We start from the raw sequence: 10,000 nt of genomic DNA, 5'->3' as shown, positions 1-10,000 counted from the left end.
TCCCTCCCTTCAGGTTCTCTACCTTCTCCCTCCCTTCAGGTCTTCTACCTTCTGCCTCCAGAATGGTTTTAGAGAGATTTATAGATTTAGAGATAATTAATGGTTTTAAAAATGAAAAATATACTTAATAGGCCATTTAAATTTCCACACAAAAGACCCTTTAAAAATAACACTCAAATGTCTCACTCGTTAATCGGTGTTTCGAGATAAGCCTCAGTCATAGTGTAGTTCGAGTCTGAGGACTCCAACTCGTACAAGGCCCCGGGGTCCTCGTAGCATCCGTCTGTTGATAACGGCAGAGGGGGTTCGGTCCCCGCTCCGTAGGCTGTCTTGCTTACGCCGTGCCAAATGTTGAAGGACATGGCAGCTAGGAATCCGGTGGTGGCACCCTGTGAGGATGGTAGTTTAACACACACACACGCACTCACTTGCATATATATATGTATATATATGTATATATATGCATATATATATATATATATATACATGCTTATATATATATATATACATGCTTATATATATATATATATATACATATATATATATATATATATATATGTATATATATATACACATTTATATATATATGTATGTATATATATATATATACATATATATATGTATATATATATATATATATGTATATATATATATATGTATATATATATATATATGTATATATATATATATATATATATGTATATATATATATATATATATATTTACAGGATTACATATCATTATTGTTACAATTATCATCATCATCATTACTCCAAAACAATGCATATATGATAGAAAATTAAAACCAAAAAAGTAGTCCTTATTTGTATCTTAATACAAACATCAAAAATCGAAATATTTCCGAAGACATCTGTCGCATTGGGCCTTAATCAAGCATTCTATTGTAATCCTAACAAAATCCTAATATTATCCTTCAAACAATCCTACTATTCCCTCACCTTGACATTGACCCAGGGCGCTGTGATCGCCACGACGAACAGCCCGTCGAAGGGGCTAACGAGTGACCCGGAGATGGTGTAGGCCGCTTGGAATAAAGTCCCGAATTTCTCGACTATCACAGCTGATCCCATGGCTATGACAACAATGATGCAACCTGTAAGTATGCATAGATAATGTATGATAATGATAATGATAATAATGATAAAAAATATAATAATAATAATAATAATAATAATAATAATAATAATAATAATAGTAATGATAATAATAATAATAATAATAATAATGATAATGATAATAATAATCATCATTATTATTATTATTATTATTATTACTAACAATAATAATAATAATAATGATAATTAATATTAATAATATCAATTATTATTGAAAACAATAATTATTATTGATAATGATGATTAATATTAATAATGATAATTAATAATAATAATTATTATTATTAGTAATGATAATAATCACCATCAATAACAATAATAATCATTAATAATAATAATTATTGATAAAAACAATTATAAGTATTATTAATTATAATAATAATAATTATTAAAAATAATAATTATCCTCATTGTTATGGAGGTCAGAATGCATTGAATGCATTCATAGTGAATAAAAAGAGTGGCAATATGCAGTACATGAAGCGCAGTAATGTATGTCACACGTATTTGTTATATATGGCTGAGCAAGGATTCGAACCTACGCCTCTAATGCCAGCAGGGACTCTTACCAACCTGACTATCAAGAGAAAATGTGGTTGATATTTACATTGATTAAAATCACTATAGTCCATTTCTTTTAGCGAGTCATATTTGCACCGACTTGCAACGGTGCCCTTTTAGCTCGGAAAAGTTTCCTGGTCGCTGATTGGTTAGAATTATCTTGTCCAACCAATCAGCGATCCGGAAACTTTTCCGAGCTAAAAGGGCAACGCTGCGAGTCGGTGCAAAGTTTCCTGATCGCTGATTGGTTAGAATTATCTCGTCCAACCAATCAGCGCTCAGGAAACTTTTCCGAGCTAAACGGGCACCGCTGCGAGTCGGTGCAAAGTTTCCTGGTCGCTAATTGGTTAGAATTATCTTGTCCAACCAATCAGCGATCAGGAAACTTTTCCGAGCTAAATGGGCACCGCTGCGAGTCGGTGCAAATATGACTCGCTAAAAGAAATGGACTATAGTGCTGGTGATAGATATTCATTGTTATATAATGTACTGTACAATGAAATACAGACAAACGAATTTGTAAATTACTGTTTCTCGAGAATTGAAATGTAGGCCTACTTTGACATAAAGCCAAGTTTATGGTATCTATTTAATGGCAATGTTCCATGGATTTATGATATTGTCGAATATACTTTCAAATGGTAGGAATGGTAATGGTAGAATTGACAATTCATTGGAAAAGTTATATAGGCATCTATGATATTAATTGATGTGCACACTAACACATATACACATACAACCACGCGTATATAGATTTGGAAGCGAGTATTCAATAAATGACTATGTACATGTAAATTAACCAGCTAATGGAAAAACTAACAGAATATGACAAACCATTATGTAAGGCACTTATAGACTATGAGAAACCCTTTGATTCTGTCAAAAGTTCAGCAGTAATGAAACCCCTTCAAAAACAAGGAATCGTGAGAAAGGAATTAAACAGGGAGACCCCATCTATCCTAAATTATTCAATGCGTGCCTAGAAGTATTCAAGAATTTAGATTGAGAAAATGTAAGAATTAATATTGATAGAGAATACCTTAACAACATAAGTTTTGCAGATGACATAGTTGTGTTTAGTGAATCATGGGAGGAATGGCAAAACATGATAGAGAATTTTAATAGACAAAGCAGAAATGTAAGACTGAAAATGAATATGAGTAAAACTAAGATAAAGTTCAATGAAAATACAAAGAGACAACAAATAAGCATTACGTACGAACCTCTAGTTATTGTTGATAAATATTCATACTTAGTACAGACAGTAAGTGTTTTCCTAGGATACGAGAACAAAATTAAGGCCGGAAAGCATAAGATGGAGATATTTTGGTAAGCAAAATGAGATTATGATGGAAAGTAACAACACATCGAATAAGCAATTAACAAACACCTTTCAATCACCTGCCCTTGCATGCACTCTAGATCTATTTGGACACCAAGCTCCTTTTTAGGATCGGCGTCTATGACTTTAGATGTCAAGATGCCAGAAAACCTCAAATCAATCAATCAGTCCTTTCTTTAGGATAAAAGATTTAATGGGGAAGAAGAGATCATATTCGCATAAATAGAGATCATATTCGCATAAATAGATATCATATTCGCATAAATAGAGATCATACTCGCATAAATAGAGATCATACTCGCATCAAATAATCATATTCGCATAAATAGAGATCATACTCGCATAAATAGAGATCATATTCGCATAAATAGAGATCATACTCGCATAAATAGAGATCATACTCACATAAATAATCATATTCGCATAAATAGAGATCATACTCGCATAAATAGAGATCATACTCGCATAAATCGAGATCACACTCGCATAAATATTTGATTGCTTTAATTGATAGGTATCTAATTCTAGAGCCCATACCCACTACATCAAACCAGAAGACAAAAGCATTTACAAAGTGCGCGCGTGATCAACGTCGTCGTCTTTTGCGACAGTCTCTGGAAGACGTCGCAGCTGCTGAAGATGTCCTCCCAAAGTAGGACGACGGTTGAATTCACGAAGGACGAGAGGGAACTGCAGAGGGAAAAAACGTATAAGGAGAGAAATGTTATAGCCATTGAGGAGAGGCAGTTTAAGCCGTTCCTAAATATAAAAATCTTTTTTGACAATTGGATTTCTGTCTCGTGTATTTGTTTACTGCTCATCTTAAGTAAACAACAATATGATTAAATGAATCGACATTTTATTATTATTATTATTATTATTATTGTTATTATTATTATCATTATTACTATTATTATTATCATATTTTTGAAATGTAAATAAAAAAAAAAACTGAAACATTTACTGAAATTACAAAAGACATTTAAACAAATCCCCATATCGAAAAACAATACATTTGAAAATATACCAAGAAAAATTCCAAATATCCTATACCAAAGATAAAAAATTTCCACCTGACACAAAAAGCAATTTATAGCTAAAAAACTTAACCCTCACCTCAACAGAGCTCCAGCCACAGCTGACACGAAGAGTCCCACCATACCAGGTATATGGGATAACTTATCCCCCACCATATACGCAATGATCTGATCAGACTTCTCCACCCGTCCGCTTGACACAGGGTCGCAGTCTGCGTAAGTGGCGTAGGCCACCAGGCCAGCGAAGTAGAAGAGTGACCACAGGATACTGACGCCGATGAGGAAGGGATACGCAGAGTCTGAGGGAAGAGATGAGGAACGTGTTTACTTTTGGTTATAATTGTCTGGAACGATAGTAAAAAGGGATTTTGACTAAATGTATATTATTATTATTATTATTATTATTATTAGTAGTAGTAGTAGTAGTAGTAGTAGTAGTAGTAGTAGTAGTAGTAGTAGTTTGTTATCATTATTATTATTATTAGTAGTAGTAGTAGTATTTTTTTATTATTATTATTATTATTATTATTAGTAGTAGTAGTAGTAGCAGTAGTAGTAGTAGTAGTATTTTATCATTACTATTATCATTATTATTATTATTATTAGTAGTAGTAGTAGTAGTAGTAGTAGTAGTAGTAGTAGTAGTAGTATCTTATTATTACTATTATCATTATTATTGTTATTATTATTATTATTATTATTATTATTATTATTAGTAGTAGTAGTAGTAGTAGTAGTAGTATTTTATTATTATTATTAGTAGTAGTAGTAGTAGTAGTAGTAGTAGTAGTAGTAGTAATAGTTGTATTTTATTATTATTATTATTATTATTATTATTATCACTTGCTAAACTACAACCCTAGTTGGAAAAGCAGGATGTTAAAGCCCAAGTGCACCAACAGGGAAAATAGCCCATTGAGGAAAGGAAACAAGTCGAATAGTGTGTCGGAGTGTACCCTCAAGCAAGAGAACTCTAACCCAAGACAGTGGAAGACACTGGTACAAAGTCTATGGCACTATATAGAGTCTATATAAATTTAGTCCCTCCACATATCATAGACGACTTAAGAGGCTATGGCACTATATAGGAGTCTATATATTGTGACGTGTCGAGAAGGAGGAAATGAGAGAGGAAATACGCACCGAGGATTGGCAATGTCATTTCCACCTTCTCGGCCCGTCACATTGGTGACCCCGGAATGACCAATGTGACGAGCTGAGAGAAGGTTGTGACTCAGTTGCTTTCATCCTGCCTTTGAGTCACAACCTTCTCTCAGCTCGTCACAATATATTTAGTCCATCCATATATCGTATATGAATTAAAAAGCTAAATTTGATTTCGGTCGCGACATACCCTTGTGATCTTCGCAGTGTGCTGACAGAGCTCAGCCTCTGAAAACTGGGTCTGGGAGATTCCAATGATGCTCACGACGAAATAAAGGCCGAGACACTGCACAGACCAGAAGGTGTGGCGCTCCAGTGGACTGAAATCGAAACTGGAAGAGCAATGGAGTTTGAAAATTAATTATGATTTATTCCTGGAGCTTATTACAGTGGACTGAAATCAATGCTGGAACAGAAATGAAATTTTGAAATAGATTTATGATATATTTTTGGAGTTTAGTACAGGCCAGAAGGTGTGACGCTCCATTGGACTGAAATCGAAACTGGAAGAGAAATGGAGTTTGAAAATTGATTAGGATTTATTCCTGGAGCTTATTACAATAGACTGAAATCAATGCTGGAACAGAAATGAAGTTTTGAAATAGATTATGATATATTTCTGGAGTTCAGTACAGGCCAGAAGGTGTGGCGCTCCAGTGGACTGAAATCGAAACTGGAAGAGAAATGGAGTTTGAAAATTGATTATGATTTATTCCTGAAGCCTATTACAGTGGATTGAAATCAATGCTGGAACAGAAATGAAGTTTTGAAATAGATTATGATATATTTCTGGAGTTCAGTACAGGCCAGAAGGCGTGGCGCTCCAGTGGACTGAAATCGAAACTGGAAGAGAAATGGAGTTTGAAAATTGATTAGGATTTATTCCTGGAGCTTATTACAGTGGACTGAAATCAATGCTGGAACAGAAATGAAGTTTTGAAATAGATTATGATATATTTCTGGAGTTCAGTACAGGCCAGAAGGTGTGGCGCTCCAGAGGACTGAAATCGAAACTGGAAGAGAAACGAAGTTTGAAAAAAGATGATGATATATTCTTGGAGCTCAGTGATGCTCCAGTGGACTGAAATAAAAGGTGGAAGAGAAATGAAGTTTTAGAATTAAGATTAGGATTTGTTCCTGGAGCTCAGCGATGCTTCAGTGGACTGAAATCAAAGCTGGGAGACAAATGGAAGATGAAAATAGATTATGATTTATTCCTGGCGGTCAGTGGCGCTCCAGTGGACTGGAATCAAAGGTGGAAGAGAAATTAAGTTTGAAAATAGATTAGGATTTATTCCTGGAGCTTATTACAGTGGACTGAAATCAAAGCTGGAAGAGAAATGAAATTTAAAAATAGATTATGATTTATTCCTGGAGCTTAGTGACGCCCCAGTGGACTGAAATCAAAGCTGGAAGAGAAATGAAGTTTGAAAATATATTATGATTTATTCCTGGAGCTCTGTGGCACTCCAGTCTCTAGAGTAGTATCTTGCTAGGGTATTGTCACTGACCCTTGCCTCTGCCATTCATGAGTGGTTTTTAAAAGAGATAAAACTTTGGTCAGTCTCTAGAGCATTGTCCTGCTAGGTCACTGTCCTGCTAGCTAGGCCATTGCCACTGTCCCTTTGCCTCTGCCATTCATGAGTGGCCTTTAAAAGAGATAAAACTTTCCTCAGTCTCTGGGGCATTGTCCTGCTAGGTCACTGTCCCATTGCCTCTGCCATTCATGAGTGGCCTTTAAAAGAGATAAAACTTTCCTCAGTCTCTGGGGCATTGTCCTGCTAGGTAACTGTCCTGCTAGCTAGGGCATTGCCACGGTCCCTTTGCCTCTGCCATTCATGAGTGGCCTTTAAAAGAGATAAAACTTTCCTCAGTCTCTGGGGCATTATCCTGCTACGGCACTGTCCTCCTAGGGCATTGTCACTGTCACTTACTTCTGCCATGCATGAGTGGCCTTTAAAAGAGATAAAACTTTCCTGTCTCTGGGGCATTGTCCTGCTACAGCATTGTCCTCATAGGGCATTGCCACTGTCACTTACTTCTGCCATTCATGGGTGGCCTTTAAAAAGAGATAAAACTTTGGTCAGTCCTTAGGGCATTGTTCTGCTAGGTTCACTGTCCTACTAGCTAGGGTATTGCCACTGTCCCTTGCCTCTGCCACTCATGAGCGGTTTTTAAAAGAGATAAAACTTTCCTGTCTCTGGGGCATTGTCCTGCTACGGCACTGTCCTGCTAGGGCATTGTCACTGTCACTTACTTCTGCTATTCATGAGTGGCCTTTAAAAGAGATAAAACTTTCCTGTCTCTGGGGCATTGTCCTGCTACGGCACTGTCTTGCTAGGGCATTGCCACTGTCACTTACTTCTGCCATGCATGAGCGGATTTTAAACCTTTAAAAGAGATAAACTAGAACAGGGGGTAACAACTCACTTGAAGAATTCGAGTCTCCCACCTCTACGGGCGATGTCCCACACCTCTGGAACGCCTCCGATTTCCGAGACGACTTGTACTATAACGACGAACACACCGATGAACATCATCAGGGTTTGGATTATGGTCTGTGTATATGACACCTCGTATACCTCCCTGAGTGATAAATGGATAGAGATGGTAAACATATGGGAAGATTGATAAACAGAATAACGAAAGCGTACAGTTAGTGGGGAGATTAACTTTGATATCAAAGTCAATGTTATTGTTATATTCATACTTTTAATTAATATCCCTGAGTGATAAATGACTAGAGATGGTAAATAGAAGATTGATAAACAGAATAATGAAACCGTACAGTTAGTGGGGAAATTGACATTGATAAGAGATATCAAAGTCAATGTAATTATTATATTTATACTTTTAATTAATATTCATAATTCTATATTAATTAACCTTCTGAGTATTTAAAATCTTTAAGAGACTAAAATATTGTCAAGTAATATGTACATGAGGGGCAGTGATTGTTGCTAAAGTCTTTGATGCAAATCTCAGTTATTTTAGAATACTTGGAAGGCTGTCTTGCTATTAAATTTCAAAAATTAAAACCATTATGATGAGTTTATCAAGTTTATCATGAAAGGAGAGTGTTGGTGTCCCCCGTTTATCCATTTTTCGAGATAGACACATTTATGTATACATATATGCAAGTATATAAATGTATATATATATATATATATATATGTATATGTATATATACATATATAAATGTGTATATACACACACATATATATATATACTTATATATATATATATATATATATATTTACAGTATATATCTAGATACATATAACATATAAATGTGCATATATATATATATATATATTTATATATATGTATATATGTATATATGCACATATATATATATATATAGATATATATACATATATATATATATATATACATATATATATATATATAAAATATATATATACATATATATATATATATATATATGTATATATAATATATATATATACATAAATTCCCCATTTCATCATCTCGCCGTTATCACTCCTCTAGATGAAAACACCCAACGAAACAAAACGACGTAATAAAAACTTCCGAAACGCCACAAAAAAAAAAAAAAAAAAAAAAAAGGACAACTTATACCCCTCGCTTATTACATACCAGAGTGACATAAATAGCGCAAATGACGCCAAAGACGAGGACAGCGACATAAGTCGGGACCCCCATGGCAGAGCTGAGGGTCAGCGAAGGGGCGTATAAGCATACGCCCAGATACATAACATTATTCAGGATTTGCGTCAGAGATGCCAGTTTCTTCAACCGGTGCGATTTGAAGCGCAGCTCGAGGTACTGGTTGGGAGAGAGAGGTTTATATAAGATGGCCTTGTCTAGGTGAATCTTTGTCATCTATAGGTAGGGTTATGATGGACAAGCCAGGGAGGAGAGACAATGGGATATTGATGACTCATACTATAGTCCATTTCTTTTAGCGAGGCATATTATTATTATTATTATTATTATTATTATTGTTGTTGTTGTTGTTGTTGTTGTTGTTGTTGTTGTTGTTATTAATACCATTATTTTTATTATTATTATTATTATCATTATTATTATTATTGTTGTTGTCATTATTATTATTATTATTATTATTATTATTATTATTATTATTAATACAATTATTATTATTATTATTATTATTATTATTATTATTATTATTATTATTATTATTATTATTATTATCAGCTCGGAAAAGTTTCCTGATCGCTGATTGGTTGGACAAGATATTTCTAACCAATAAGCGATCAGGGAACTTTTCGGAGCTAAAAGGGCACCATTTTGAGTCGGTGCAAATCTGCCTCGCTAAAAGAAATGGACTATAGAAAAGAAAGATTGATGTTCTCCCTAAAGTGAAAGGAACTTCGAGAATTCAAAATAATGGTAATTTTAACATTCATTTAGACAAGCCATGGAGAATAGACAATGGAAAATTGATTACTCATACTATTAAAAAAATAAAATAGATATTGATATTCTCCCTAAACGGAAAGGAACTTCGAGAATTCAGACTAATAGTAATTTTGACATTTATTTCTATGGCTGTACCTGTAAGAGAATGGGCTGTAACTTAAGCTATTTATCATCCATTTTAAACAATTCCAATTAAATAGCATTGGTAATTTAAAACTATTCTGATATAAATAACAAAGGTAATTTATAATAAGGTAATTCTAAAACTATTTTGATGTAAATAGCTAAGGTAATTCAAAACTATTCCGATGTAAATAGCTAAGCTAATTCAT

General features: G+C 34.0%; 1 pseudogene; it reads right to left on the bottom strand.

The window, feature by feature from the left end:
• LOC137641474 (sodium-coupled monocarboxylate transporter 2-like) overlaps positions 1–10,000 on the bottom strand; it is a 21,554-nt pseudogene that overhangs the window by 1,679 nt on the left and 9,875 nt on the right.

Source organism: Palaemon carinicauda, chromosome 1 (assembly GCF_036898095.1).
Source record: "Palaemon carinicauda isolate YSFRI2023 chromosome 1, ASM3689809v2, whole genome shotgun sequence".
Classification (NCBI taxonomy): Eukaryota; Metazoa; Arthropoda; class Malacostraca; order Decapoda; family Palaemonidae; genus Palaemon; species Palaemon carinicauda.
Note: the sequence above shows the minus strand (reverse complement) of the source record. Positions and strands in the feature narration are given on the sequence as shown.